This window comes from Vulpes lagopus, chromosome 8, assembly GCF_018345385.1.
Source record: "Vulpes lagopus strain Blue_001 chromosome 8, ASM1834538v1, whole genome shotgun sequence".
In the NCBI taxonomy this organism is placed as follows: Eukaryota; Metazoa; Chordata; class Mammalia; order Carnivora; family Canidae; genus Vulpes; species Vulpes lagopus.
In genome coordinates, this window is record NC_054831.1 from 39,400,137 (window position 1) to 39,409,037 (window position 8,901).

An 8,901-nucleotide genomic window follows, 5' to 3' on the forward strand; every position below is an offset into this window, starting at 1 on the left:
AGATTTTATTCTGAAGGTAAAACCACTAGAATAATAACTGTTCATTGGATAGTTCTTAACAGGGAAGGAAAATCATCTGATCTGTTTCTAAAAGGGTGCTCTGCGGAGAACACAGTGTAGGGCAGCAAGGCTAGAAGCTGGGAAGACAGTTGGGGGAGAGATGACAGTCCAGAGCAGAGCTCATGGCAGCATGGGTAAGGGTAATAGCTGTAAAGGTGGTGAAGTGTAGTGATCAGGATTTGCTTTGAGGTGGAAGCCAATGCTTGCCTGGATTGGATACGAGGCTGGGAGGGGAGCAGCATCCTGGGTGACTAGCATATTTAGGGCCTGAGCAGCTGGATTAGTGTCCTGTCATCTACTAAGATGGAGAAAACTAGGTCAGGGAGGTCGAGTAGAGAAGAGTGGGGGGTCACACAAGGGGTCCATTTTGGCCATGTTGTGTTGGAAAGGCTAGTTGACACCCACATGGAGATGTTGAATAGGCAATTAACATATGCATTCATGGTTTTGCTAGCAGAAAGGAAAGGAAAGGAAAGGAAAGGAAAACAAAACAGGAGGGAGAATCTGGAATGAGAGGAAGTTGGCAAGAGAAGGAACTTTGGTTGTTCACAAGAACAAACTTCCTTCTTCCCACAATTTCCAGACCCATCAAATTCCTAAAAATATTTATGCATGCCAGGCACCGCATAAGGTGCAGAGTATTGACACCAAGCTAGAGAGACAGAGGCCTGCCCTCAAGTAGTTTATACTCCGGGGAGAGCAGATAGTCCCTGGCCTTGTAAATGGGTACACCTGTCAGAAGAATCCTACAGGAATGAGGAGATAGAGCAATGGGGGGTGGGAGGGGGGAGGTGCCTGGGGGTAAACTGAACCCAGTGGTCTGAGGAGGTATTTCACTTAAGACTTGAATGATGAGGGATGCCTGGATGGGTGGCTCAGTGGTTGAGTATCTTCTTTCAGCTCAGGTCATGATCTTGGGGTCCTGGGATTCATGGAGTCCCATGTCAGGCTCCCTGTATGGAGCCTGCTTCTCCCTCTGCCTGTGTCTCTGCCGCTCGCTCTGTGTCTCTCATGAATAAGTAAATAAAATATTTTTAAAAACCACACTTGAATGATGAGAGGGACCAGGCCACAGGGGGAAGGAGCAAGCATGAAGAGCATGGGATCTTAAAGTGTCAGAACAGAGACCAGTGCCCCAGTGAGAGATGGAACAGGTGTCATCCCAGAGGTCAGTGTGCTGCAGGATGCAGGGCCACCATAAGGGGCTGGAGTTTATGCAGTGGAATGGGAAGCTCCTGGAGGCTTTAAAGCAGGGCACTGACACAAAGAGATTACATGGCAGGCAGATTGCTCTGGCTGCTGGTAGAGAATGGAGTGCAGGGGGGAAAGGGACTGGGAGCACCATTGATCTGGGAGTGAGATGCCCAGGCTAGGGCAGCACCAGCTGTCCAGGTAGTGAGAAGCAATGGGTTCAGAGGTATTTTGGAGACAGAGCTACTCCACTGATTGGCTGTAGGGAATGTTAGATATCCCTTTGAGAGTCCTCAGAAAGACTAGTGTGGAAGCCCTGGGCTGAATGAGATAGAGAAGAGGACCAAGAACTACACCAGAATGTTGGGGTTCTGAGTCCTTAGGAAAGAAGGAGGAGGCTTCAGAGGTAGGAGAGAAAGAAAGCTCGAGGGATCTGTAGTCTAGATGGAGCCGCCTTTCTCAGCCTTAGCACCATTGACATTTGAGGCTCTTTTGGGGGGGGGGGGCATCTTGCACATTGTAGGATGCTTAGCAACATCTTGGGGCATGTGTCCACCAGACGCCAGTGGTACTCCCATCCCCCAGTTGGGACCATTGGAAATGTCTGGAAACATTGCCAAATGTCCCTTAGGCAATGAAACAAGATGAAATCAAAGAGGGGGACAAACCATAAGAGACTCTTAATCATAGGAAACAAACTGAGGGTTGCTGGAGGGGAGAGGCGTGAGGGCAGGGGATAACTGGGAGATGGACATTAAGGAGGGCACGTGATGTAATAAGCACTGGGTGTTATATAAAACTGATGAATCACCAAATTCTACCTCTGAAACTAATAATATATCATATGTTAATTAATTGAATTTAAACTAAAAACGTTAAAATAAAAATAATTTTTAAAAATTGATCACACGGGTGGGGGGGGCAACACTTAATTGGAGAAAAATGAGCAGGCGCAAGAGAGGCAGCACTGCCTGAGGGTTAAGAATGTGGATTTAGGGGGATCCCTGGGTGGCTCAGCGGTTTCGCGCCTGCCTTTGGCCCAGGGCATGATCCTGGAGTCCCGGGATCGAGTCCCGCATCAGGCTCCCTGCATGGAGCCTGCTTCTCCCTCTGCCTGTGTCTCTGCCTCTCTCTCTCTGTGTCTATCATATATAAACAAATAAAAATAAATCTTAAAAAAAAAAAAAAAAGAATGTGGATTTAGGACTCAGACCATGTGCTCCCACCCGGCTCCACCACTCACTAGCTGGCTGACTTCAATTGATTTAACTTCTCTCTTTTTTTTAGATTATTTATTTATTTATTCATGAGAGACACAGAAACAGAGGCAGAGACACAGGTAGAGGGAGAAGCAGGCTCCCTGCAAGGAACCCAATGTGGGATTTGATCCCGGGTCCTGGGATCACACCCTGAGCTGAAGGCAGACGCTCAACCTCTGAGCCACCCAGGAGTCCCTGATTTAACTTCTCTTTGCCTAAGTTTCTTGATCTGTGGCAAGATCTGAGTGGCAACTCACTCAGCAGGTTATAGGGATCATTAAATGTGTAAAACACTTAATTAATTAATTAATTAATTAAATGGTAAAACACTTAGAATAATGCCTGGCACATTGTTAAGAGTTAATAAGAAGTTATTTTACAGAGCGCTGTGAGGGGGAGGAACAGAGTGGCATGTGCCTCTGAGTGCTCATGCACACACACAAGGAGTCCCTGGTCCAGTCTTAAAGCTCAGGGGCCAGCATTTGCTGGAGGAAGTCTCCTCTCCGCTGAGCCTTGGAGGGGGGATTAGGAGTCAGCCAAGGGAAGGGTTTGGGGTAGACAGGATGGGGGTGTCCCAGGAAGAGAAAACAGTGTGAAAATGCCCAGGGGCCAAGAGAAGAGGTTGACATTTTCAAAAATGATAGTTTAGCATGAGGAAAGGCCAAAGAATGGCCCTGGTGGCCTACGTTGCTATAGTTGGGGGTAGGGAACATGTGAAGAAATGTGGCTGGAGAGATAAGCTTGAATGCCAAGTGAAGGAGTTGGGTATTACTTGTGGTCGATAAGAAGCCACAGTGGGTGTTAGGCTGATGAATGATATGAGCAAATAGAACGTGAAAAGACTGGGCAGCCTGGGTGGCTCAGTGGTTTAGCGCTGCCTTTGGCCTAGAGTGTGATCTTGGAGACCCGGGATCGAGTTCCGCATTGGGCCCCTGCATGGAGCCTGCTTCTCTCTCTGCCTGTGTCTCTGCCTCTCTCTCTCTGTGTCTCTCATGAATAAATAAATGAACTTTTTTTAAATGAAATCTTAAAAAAAAAAAAAAAAAAAAGAATGTGAAAAGATCAACTCTAGCAGGAGAGCAGCTTGAGGGGAACTAAGCCACCTTGACTTCTCTTTCCTGAGCCATGAGGACATGTGATCCTGATGTCCCCTTACCTGATGGGCTCTCCCTGCCCATGTCATTGGCTTGTTGGCTGGCCCTGCTCTGCTTACCTCTTTTCCCAGCCCTGGACTTTTCTCCTTCCTTTACACTCTGTTCTGTCCCCTGTTAAAAGTCACCATGGAAGGACCCTGAAAGCGAGTCATTCATGCATTCTACACACCTCTGAGTGTGTAGGCCAATTATTTGCCAGGAATTATTATCAATGCTTAGGTAACAACAGTGAAAAAGACAGACAAAACTCCCCCCAACCCCCAAGCTCTTGTTCTAGTAGGGGGAGACAGGCAATCAACAATAAACATGACAAATAAGTGCTTTGTTATTTATGTATTTGTTATCGATGGTGAATGGATGTCATGGGGCAAAACCATAGACTGCTAAGGAGAATAGGAAGTGTTGTTGGATGCAGGTTTAAACACAATGGGTCCAAGAAAGCCTCACTGAGGAGGCAGGGTCTGAGAAAGGACCCAAAGGAAATGAGGGAGTCAGCCACAGGGATCTCTGGGAAGCAGCATTCCAGGCAGAGGGAGAAGTCAGTGCAAAAGCCCTTTGGGAGGACTGGGCCTGGCACATCAGAAGGAACCTAGACAGCCACTGAATGCCAGAGGAGAATCAGGGTCATTGGGGGGCCTCATGTCTCCCCTGACTCCCAGAATCACAGCTGAGCTTCCCATTTCATGAAACAGCACCATCACCCTTTCACCGACTGCTCCAGCCAGACAGTGACAGTCAGGCTTCTGTCTCAGTCCCCGTGTCCAATCTGTCAGCAAGCTTACCACTTCCACCTCCTACATGTATACTGAACCCATATTTTTTTCTTCCTCGCTGCCACTGGCCTCTCTCTGGGATTCTCTGAAGTCACCTTACCAGGCTGCCTGTTTCCATTCCCCAGGCAGAAGCAGTGTGATCTGGAACACATATATAATTCAGATGATGCCTTCCTCAAAACCTTTCCCAGAATTTGATGATCCTGGAACTCCAAGTTCCTTCCTGTGGCTTCTGAAGACAGCCTTACCCATCCCCTTGACCCAAGCCCATCTCCATGGCTTCCTGTTCCCTCCCTCCCTTACTGCTTGCCCTGGCCTCCTCTCTCTTTCTCAGACCCTTCCTGTTCCTCATGCACATGAAACTCATCCCTTCTTAAGGGTCAGAGGGAAAAGGGCAGAGACTCAGTTGTTGGAAAACACTGTTGGGCTCTTTGAGTCCCATTTCCTGGCTCCCAGGCCTGGCTGGTGGGGAAGCAGAAACCCAGAGAAGAGAAATGACCTGGCCAAGGTCACTCATCTATGCATGGAAGAGTGAGGACGAAATCTCATTTCTTTACCTGCAATCCCTGCACCAGGCTGTCTCTTCTTGAAGACAGTTTTGTCCACAGCTAAAACATACCCTCTTATCCCCAGCTGGCTTATAGAACTGGAGCAAAGATTCCAACCAGCTGGGCCAGAGATGGCTCCCTGCCACAATAGAGCGTCCACTCCCACTGGAGAGCAGTTTCCCAGCTATGACTCAACAGGGTAGCCCGGGGCTCCAGTGTCCAGTGCTCTGCTGTATTGGCATAAGTGAAGGCCAGGGCAAACTTTGAAAGGCTAAGTGGATGACATTGAGGGGATGGGCAGCCAGCTGGGCAGAGAGTAGAGAGGATTGCTCTACCACATCTGTGGGATCAGAGAGGTCCTCTTTCCAGAATAGGGACCCTGCCACAGAAGGTTGGGATTGGGACTAGACAGCAGGAGGCTGGATTATGAAGCTATCATTCATTCATTCATTCAGTGAACATTTTCAGAACTTCTATAAGGAGGCCACTCTCCGAGACACTGGAGAGTCCAATATGAGTAAGATGCTGAGAGGGGACCTTTAGGAGACTCCCAGCCTAGAGCAGACATGCCAATGGACCTAATGTGAAGACTGTGAGAGTGAAGGGACTCACACCTTAGCCACAATACCATGGATGTACTCGGTAACCTCAAGGAAGCTAGACAAAGAGAATTGAGGCAAATTATACTGGATGGGAGGAGAGAAAAGGAAGTGGAGATGCTTATGGGGATATAGACATAGAAGTTTCCAGGGCTGCTTTTCACACAAAATCTAGAAGACATCTGAACATGTCCTGTCATTGATTCACTCAACAGATATTAATTGAGCACGTAACATGTGCCAGGAACCATGCAGGTACTGATGAGGATGGTTCTAGATATACAAAAAACCAGAAGCAGTCCTGTACCCTGGCCTCCCGGTCCAGCTACCCTCCTGATACTGACAGAGGCCTCCACTGTGGAGAGTCCTGCTGAAAGGCTGTGGAGAACTGAGACATTGCAAAGAAAATCTAATTTCTACCTTAGGAGTCTGCAATCCAAGAAGCCAAAAGAACTTCAGAAGAGAAGGGAGGCATGTGAGGTCCTGGAAGGCCACTGTTGTTTCCAAGGTCACTGTTTATGTGTGACTGCTCTTACAGGAAGGTTCATCAAGAAACTTGAGTTACAATGGGATGGCTGGGTGGGTCAGCAATTGAGCATCTGCCTTTGGCTCAGGGTGTGATCCCAGAGTCCCCGGATCAAGTCCTGCATCGGGCTCTTTGCATGGAGCCTGCTTCTCTTCTCTCTTCCTATATCTCTGTCTCTGTCTCTCATGAATAAATAAATAAGATGTAAAAAAAAAAAAGAAAGAAAGAAAGAAAGAAAGAAAAAAGAAACTTGAGTTACGGGTTATTTGGCTGGCTCAGTCAGAGGAGTATGTGACTCTTGATCTTGGAGTGTGAGTTTGAGTCCCACGCTGGGTGTAGAGATTACTTAAAATCAATCAATCAAATCAAATAATTTAAAAAAGAAGAAACTAGAATAAGTTACTTTGCTTGTATTGGTCAAGACTCTGGGTTACAAGGGGCAGAAGCCCAGTACAAGCTTAAGCACAAAAGAAAAGTTAATGTCTTCAGGCAGCTGCATCCAGTTGTTCAAATGATGACATCAGACATTTGTCTCTCTTAGCTTGTTCTTCCCTGACTTGGTTTCATCCTTGGGCCCCGAGATGTGGTGTACAGGGGCCCTCCCTGTTCTAAACCCTGGCAATATGGTGAACAAGGCTAACAAAATATGTTGCCCTCATGGAGCTTATAATTGGGCAGGCTGTCTACAATTGGTAATAATGGAAGACTACCAGACTTTCTGGGCTTATGCCTTATAAGCTTAGCAACCCCAACAGGGGGAAAGTTACCTCCAGCAAAAATCCTAGGAGGCATTTTGTTGGTCCCGTTTTGCAATACGTGCCCTCCAAGCTGATCAATGTGGCAGGGGAGGCAGCTGTCTCATTAGCCAGGCCTGGGTCCCATTCCCATCTCGGGACCCAGGAGATGGAAAGTGGGGGAAAGGTAGGTCCTCAAATGAAAAATGGAATGCTGTGATCAGATATCACTTGACGAAGAGAAAGTGATGCTAACTAGCAGATGCCATATCTGTTATAAACTAGGATTAGAAGGCAAAGATATATAGTCAACATGGAATGAAGGAGAAGATACCAAAAGTTGCAGGGAAGCAGTAGGTCAGGGCCCTCAGGGATGGAGGGCATGGGTGAGAAGGCAAGGGGAAATTGGCTATTTTTTTATTGGTTTTATTTATTCATGAGAAGCATACAGAGAGAGGCAGAGACATAGGCAGAGGGAGAAGCAGGCTCAAAGCAGGGAGCTTGATGTGGACTTGATCCCAAGACCCCACCCTGAGCCAAAGGCAGATGCTCAACCACTGAGCCACCCAGGTGTCCCAGCCCAGCCCTTGGTTTTCTAAAGGAAACTAGTGCCCTTAGGCTACCATGTGTGGAAGCTCCAGTAGCAAATTCTGAAATTGGGGCAAAAGCATAACTTGGAAGTCAGGCAAATCCAGGTTAGAATTTTATCTTCCCACAAAGTGCTGCATTACTTCCTTGGGCAAGTACTTTACATCTATGAGCCATAGTTGCCCCCATTTCATTAGGTTCTTGTAAAAGAAAAGTCAGAAAACATACACAAACACTTGGCACAGAGTAGATATTCAGAGGTAATGAGAAGAGCAGGGTGGGAGATGGCAAGCATCCAGTTCAGGCCTAAATGATTTGGAGGTACAAGGAAAGGTGGGTTTGTATGTTTCCCTTCAAGAAATTCTCTCCCAGGACAGAAACAACCTATCTGAGGAGCAATACCTAGAATGGCCTCTCAGGGTCATAGCTGGGCTTTTGTCCATCACCCTGCAGCAAGTTCAGAAACCAACTATGGCAAACAATAACCATTTCACCTTCTTCCTGGAGAACAGAACCCTGTGCTCCTTCTGGCATGTCCCAGAGCCTGCTGGATGGGATGGGAAGCACTGAGTATCTGGCCTCTGACTACTTGGAAACGGCCAGGTCTTGCTTTCAAAGTGCCCCACTTGAGAATAAGGACCTTTGTGGCCCTCTATATCTCCAAGAATCCCCACATTCAGAGAGGCTAAAGGCCAGGCCCTACCGACCTATGCCAAAAGAATGGGAAAGGAGCAGGTGTAGGGAGGCATGCTTCGTCTTTGCCTTCTCTTGATGATGCCCTTTAGCCATTAAGATTTCAAAAGAGCAGGCAAAAGCAAGTGAAAAGAGCCCTTCTGTTCTGGGTTAAACTTCAAGCAGGACACCTAGAGAAGGTAAAAAAAAAAAAAAGAAAGAAAGAAAAAAAAAAGTGCCAGACCTCTGAAAAAGAAGGCAACTCTCCCCTGTCCAATTTTGCTGTGTCCCTTCTGCCTTCCTGCTCTTGGCCCCAGGTGTAAGGTAGTTGGGAAGGGCAGTCCACTGCTGTCCACACATTTGGCCATGTAACCCGTTGCCAGTGCTGGGAGAACTGCAGAGAGGTGCCTCATGCCCACCTGGAATGCACCCTGGCCAAGAAACTGTGCCCCCTTTGTGTGCAGCAGGTCCAGGGAGTGAGGGACAATCACAGTTGGTTATCTTTGGTCCCCATTTTATAGGGGTCATGCCAGAGGCATCTGCACTTGATTCCAAAAGCACACACTCAAAGCAACCTTGTCACCTGCCCCACCTGGGAGCGCGCTGCACCGGTAGCCACCCAGGTTTCCTGTTTTGCAGGGAGTGGTGGCGCGTGCGCAGGTTCACTTGGGAATGAAATGCCTTTCCAGGCAACAGGAGCGTGAGCAGGTGCGTCTGTGGAGTGTGTATCTTTAAGGAAAGAAGTCAGAACGAAAATAAGCTGAGTGCGCCTCTCCCCCAAAAGGGAACTGGCTGAG